This window comes from Palaemon carinicauda, chromosome 2 (assembly GCF_036898095.1).
Source record: "Palaemon carinicauda isolate YSFRI2023 chromosome 2, ASM3689809v2, whole genome shotgun sequence".
Taxonomy (NCBI): domain Eukaryota; kingdom Metazoa; phylum Arthropoda; class Malacostraca; order Decapoda; family Palaemonidae; genus Palaemon; species Palaemon carinicauda.
Window position 1 is genome coordinate 161746359 of NC_090726.1, and position 6918 is coordinate 161753276.

Here is a 6918-nt window from a genome sequence, read left to right on the forward strand (position 1 = left end):
GGGTTTTTGAAGTGAGTGGATAACTATTTAAGTTTACTTGGATCCCATTTGGCTTCACAAATGGGGTTGTCTATTTTTAGCAGATTTTGGACAGTACCCACAATGAATGTTTGGCATACACTTTCGCATGTGAGAAGTACATCACAGTGTGTTGTCACTAAAGAAGACCATAATGCTAACCTAGAACAGTTCTGCTCTGGGGCTGAAGAGTACAGACTGACCATCTTATCTTCCTCAAGAGCCACAGACTAGCTCTCTGGCTCCGTGTACCCAAGGGTAGCACATCCGAGCCATCCATCAGTGTAATGATCTTTCCGCAAATTCACCTACGTAAACATTGTTATGACTTTTACTTCCTCTAAATGATGAAGTTTGAACATCTTTTCGGCCCATCCAGGTAAATCGGTGGAACCCCATTGCTGGGACAAAATGGCTGATCCAGCCCAAGACTGCTAGTCCGAGGGCCTCACTAAATCATTCAATCAGTAGTAGTGGCGGGCAGTGTGTACTCCTTGATCCAGAGGTCGTGTAACCACTGCTGGAGATGTTTGCCTCCAGAGGATACTAAGGCAGGGCGTTGAGCTCTTGGTTTATTATCTTGCTACGGTAAGTGGGTCCAAACCTTCTTAGATTTGACCCATTGTCAAGTACCAGAGTTTCCCTGTGACATTCAGAGCACTGGAAGCATTTAACAGGTTTGAACGAGAGATATCGTAGGCTTTGCTCTGTGCTTTAGAGGACAGTCATTTTAATTGAAATGGATGTTTCAGTGGAGGTCATCACAACTTCTTCAACCTAGAATAGCAAACCCGTTGCCATGAATGCACAGATTTGCATCACAATGCTGGGCCACATCATCAAAGATCATGCTATATCCTTGATCCAGAGATCATGCAGCCACTGCTGGAGATGGCTGTCCCAGAGGATACCAAGGCATGGCGTTGAGCTCTTGGTTTGTTGTCTCAGTATGCTAAGTGGATCCAAAACTTATCAGAAGAGATTTGACCCATTGTGAGTGACCAGAGTTTACCTGTGACATCCAGAACACTTGAAGCATTTAACAGGCTGAAGCGAGAGATATTGTAGGCTTTGCTCTGCACTATAGAGTACAGTTATTTTTAGTTGAAATGGATGTTTCAGTGGAGGTCATCACAACTTCTTCAATCCAGAATAGCAAACCTGTTGCCTTATCTCGTGTTAACTTGCTCTTGGAGAATGTCACCACTCGTCTGTTGAATTAGAAGCATGTGCTATAGTCGAAGCCATAGCAAGTGGCATCACTTTGTGATTGGTTGACACTTGAAGCTTGTTTTCAATTAACTGTAAGGGCTTTAATGTTTGATTTCAGGAACAGAGGAAAGGTAAATGAGAAAATACTTTGTTGGAGGTTATAACTGTCCTGTTTTACTTTTGATATCTCTTATCAGCCTGACTTTCTCAACTTCATCGCTGATATACTGTATCAGACACCCCTTGATATATCACCAACAATGAACAACCTGAATGATGAACTTGAACACCTGCATAACTCTGTGCCACCCTGGTGTGATACGGAAGTTGCAAATAGTCTGCTGTAGGAACCTGCCATTTTCAATGAAAGATGTCAAGTCAGTTAACCGTGTGCCAAAGTGAAACCATAATTCATCAAGCAGAGTCGAACATTAGTTAAAAGCTACCCTCCCAATTGACAGACAAAATTTATTGACTTCTAGGGACCATTGCCAACCGAATGAAAGAAGAATGTTATATCTTCAATTTGGTTGATGAATGGAGCCACTTCTTGTTCGCCTTCCCTACAGAAGATATGTCCCCAGAGACAACCATCAGGTTCTAACTTTTTTTCTGTACCTTTGGAATGTCAGAATATACCCACTCGGACTGTGGCTCGGCTTTTGCCTTTGGTATATACCAGCAGTTTCTACATGATCGAGGGGTAGCAACTAGCTACTTGTCAGCATACAACCCGCATGGTAATGGACAGGTGGAATGCTACATTGGCATTCTGTGGCGTACCATAGATTGAAATTACACTCCAGCGGGCTTTCTGTTGAAGACCGGGAACTCGTGTTTCCAGATGCACTACCCAGGCTTTGGTCTCTACTCTATGTAGCTTCCAACCGTACACAGCACAAATGCTTCATAATATTTGCACAGAAAGCATCCTTTAATCAAACTATCCCTTCATGGATGCTGCCTCACTAGAAGAACTATGACTACGTCAAAGTAGGATCCGCTTTAGAATCTGTCACATTGCTACATGCCAAACCTCAATATGTCTAAGTGCGACACATACTGTACATGAAAGAGAGGCCATAGTATTAATCCAATGTCTCTTCGTTATCAGAGAATAAACCTATACATCTACTTCTGAAGCTGTTGTATCACCTGCACCTCCACGGGCCAAAGTTGCCACACTGCCGCAGTTATTGATATGCCTTTGAATAATCCAGTATCCGTGCCCCCCCCCCCACCCCACCCCCACTGGCAGACAGACCAGTGATGAACTGTTTTGGTGTACGGAGGAGTTCTAGACTGAGAAGAACGCCTCCTACCTTGCTGATTATTAGTGGCACTATGCTGCTGCATTGAACTAATTACTATACAAGGAGGAAATAGGAAAGATTGGGAAAACTGTGAAATTGCAATCTATCAACTGTTCGTTTCTTTCAGTCTTATATTGGTGGTAATTTGGTTGATTAAGATAAATGTGTTGAGGCATCAGAAGAAATCTGCTTACACTTAAAGATTTCATGAGCTTTACTCCCCTTCCTTAAAGAGCACAATCCTCCTTATATGGTTGTCCCCCAGTCACTGTTAATCACCACCTCATGTGTCCCCCCCTTTCTCTCTACCCCCAACTCACATGGCGAGGCGCAAGCAGGTGTAGAGCTGAAGCCTTAGAAGTGGAACCTCGTGCTTGTCGGTAGGTACTGGAGAGACACGTGATCCCCATGCAGTTAGAGAGCCGTTGTCTACGTGAGGCACTTGTATAGTTACGCTGAAAAGGAGACGCAGATATGCCCCCCCCTCTCTCTCTCTCTCTCTCTCTCTCTCTCTCTCTCTCTCTCTCTCTCTCTCTATATATATATATATATATATATATATATATATATATATATATATATACAGTATATATACACATATGCGTGTGTATGTGTTTAGAAATCACGAAAGCTGAGACGCGATGATCATGAAATATGTATAATAGCCACGAAAGGAAAAATAAAGACTTTATTGGAGTTAGTACTTTCGTCCATTAGCCTTTAGTGGCTGCAACACACACAAACATATATATATATATATATATATATATATATATGTATATATATATATATATATATAGATATATATATATATACACATATATTTTTATATATACAGTATATATATATTTTATATATATATATATATATATATATATATATATATATATATATATATATATATATATATATATACAGTATATATATATATATATATATATATATATATATATATATATATATATATATTTATATATTATATATATATATATATATATATATATATTTATATATTATATATATATATATATATATATATATATATATATATATATATATATATATATATATATATATATATATATATATATATATATATATATATATATATATATATATATGAGAGAGAGAGAGAGAGAGAGAGAGAGGGGTTGGTAGCGACATAAGAATGCAGTAATTACCAGGAAGTAATACTGCTCTCGGAACGAGTTTTCCAATTAATCGTGTTCAGATATCACGAAAACTTGCATTTCAATCATCGATATCATAATTTTCTGTTGTTAATTAGTCAAGATATCTGAAAATACTGGAACGGGAAATACTTTACTTTCATTTACCAATTTGTCTTAGTATGTATTTGTGTCGAATTTGTACCCATCTTTTATTTCTAAGTTAAAATGTACGATTTTTTTTTTTTTTTTTATATTTTATGCGACACACTAATGTGTTATAATAATTTAGCATCGTTTCTAATCTAGCTGTATTGTTTTATTCCCTTTACTTCTTTTTTTCCCTCCTGTATTTTCTCGTCTAACTGCTAACTACAGTAACTAAACTAAAGCCCTGTCCACACGATCGAGCATGCCCGACGGGCAAACAGTGATACCAGACCACAATAGTTAGTAAGAATGAGGGTTAATGACGTCAGAAGCGGGAAAACCACAGACAGGAATCTGGCAACATGCAGTGTTGCCAGATCCCTGCCTTTAGTTTTCTCGCTTCTGACATCATCAACCCTCATTTTCACTAACTATTGTGGCCTGGTATCACTGTTTGCCCGTCGGGCATGCTCGATTGTGTGGACAGGGCTTAGGGGCACTATAGAGAGTATGCCTTCGCCACGCCAAACACTCTTTATTTTGCTCTCAAGTCCAAAGCGTATTTGTACTTCTATGTATTTTCTTCAAGATCTAAGGCCTTTGGTGTCGGGATGCCAGAAAAATTAAAATCAATCTATCAATCAACCGAGATCTAATGGATTTGTCCTTGGGTTATGTTATTCACTGACAAGAATTTGTTACAAAATATTTGCCATTTACTTAACATTGCGATTATTTTCAAGGCACTGCTACGTACTTGTACTTTGATGTTCTTTATACAAAATGTTACAGATTCATCCTTGGGTCATACCCAACATGACTGCCAAGTTTGGTCAAAATCGGTACCGTGGATTGTGTAAAGTTACCCACAAATAAACAAACTAAGAAACAAACAGGGGTGAATACATACCCTTTGCAAATTCCTCGATTATATATTCACCCAATACGAACAGTACAATTAGAATCATATAATTTGAAAGCTTACAGCAATACGCAGTGGGTTGTCACTATGACAACTTTCAAGGTAAATAGACGCTGATGATGAAGAGTTTGATTCGTATTGTTTTGACAATTTCCGCCAACCCCGATTTGGGTTATTTAGCGAAGACCAGAAATCCGTAAGTAATTTGCATCCGAAAATTGAAGGAGTGAAATAGGAGTCTCACTCTCTCTCTCTCTCTCTCTCTCTCTCTCTCTCTCTCTCTCTCTCTCTCTCTCTCTCTGAATTTTTAATGACTAGGGCTTTAAGTCACTATTGGAATTAAAGTGTAATTCTGGCGTATTTTAATCTTTATGTTATTTATTAAACAAGTTATTTTGATTAATCAGATGACATGATTTAGGTATCTGGACCAATTTGACATGATACGTGATTAGGCATTTCGTATATATATTATTGGATGATATAAAGCCATTAAACTTTTGCTTAACGTTTTCGCGTGTCCTTCGCCGACCTCCTCCCCACTGGGCCAATATTCAGTCCCCATGCAATGAATATAAATATCCTGGCTGTCAATTCATTGACAGAAACTCTTATTTACATACCAAGGTCTTTGTGTGTCATTAGGTACTGCAGGCCAACAAAAAAGTACTCGTTTAAGTATTTTATTTGGATGTTTGAATGAGGCATTTTATAGATATAGCCAAGGAATGGTGTTTATAGTTTCACTTTTTAACACACACACACACACTATTATATATATATATATATATATATATATATATATATATATATATATATATATATATACTGTATATATTTATATTAGCTCACAAAACTTTCAACTTGGCACTAGAAGAGTTGGAAGACCCAGGCCTACGTGGTTGAGTACTATGAAGCGCAAAGTAAAGGTGATGAATGGAGAAATCTCAAGATAGAGACTTCTGGCGAAATCGAACCGAGTCCCTTTGCGTCAATAGGCGTAGGAAAAGTTCATGATAATGATTTTTATTTGTTCATTCGATAATCTGATACGCTGATTTCATAGAAAATGTACTTGACCTTTGCTATAAATAACAATTCTTTAATATTGCAAGAGGGTCTGCCCCTCTCTTTTATTCTTCTTCTGTACTTCTCTTTCTCCCTATTTCCTTAATCTTTCCCATCCCGAGTACCTGCCTTTGAGCTGTAAAGTGGATTGTATCCATGGGTACTCTTCCTTTCCCCATTTTCCCCACTTCCCTATCCTTATTATTATTATTAAGTGGTAAGACAGACCCAGGTCGTGAATGAAATCTAATCTATTTACTAGACAAAAGGATATGACACAGAGTGATTCGTAATGTAAGTTATATGTAGTTGGGAGTGAAGAGTCGCAGAAGAGTGCTCAGAGGTTAAAGAATCGATATGTCTTTGGAAGAGAAGAAGAATTGAGGAGTATAGCGCTGTCAAAGTATACTGTAGAGCAGTGGTTCCCAACCTGGGGGAAATTTCCCCCTGGGGGGAAATTTGAAGCTTCCAGGGGGGAAATAATTACGCAACCTACTAACTAAAACAAGCGGAAAATGTCCACATAGTACGTGCCGTAATTTGTTGTTAGCCATTCAATTGTGATATGATCATATCAGTTCTCACAGACATGATATTCAAGGGGAGAACTGGGGTGTCATGCCCATTTCTGAGGCAGGCGAGTGGGCATGAGGGCTGGGCGGGGCATGGAGGGCGAAATCTGGATGGTTGAACTGGGTGCAGGGGGAAATGACAGAAAAAAGGTTGGGAACCACTGCTGTAGATGCTGTCAAAGTGTAGATTTCCGTATTATGTTGCGTGTTAACAATTTCTTTCCATGCATTATAAATGGATACTCTCTTAAATGTTGCAAATTTAATGACAATTTTTAATCTTTAGCGTAGAACAGTGGAACCATTTGCTCCATTGTTTATGATATCGTTATATTTTTCTTATCTTGCTACTGTTGTAAATTTGTTTATTTCATTCATTTGTTTGTAACCAAATCTAAATATACAATATATGTTCAAACGAATAATTTTTGGGTGTCTGGTGCTCAGTGAATGCATTGAATTTTCATATTTATAATATGTCGTCGTTATTTGTT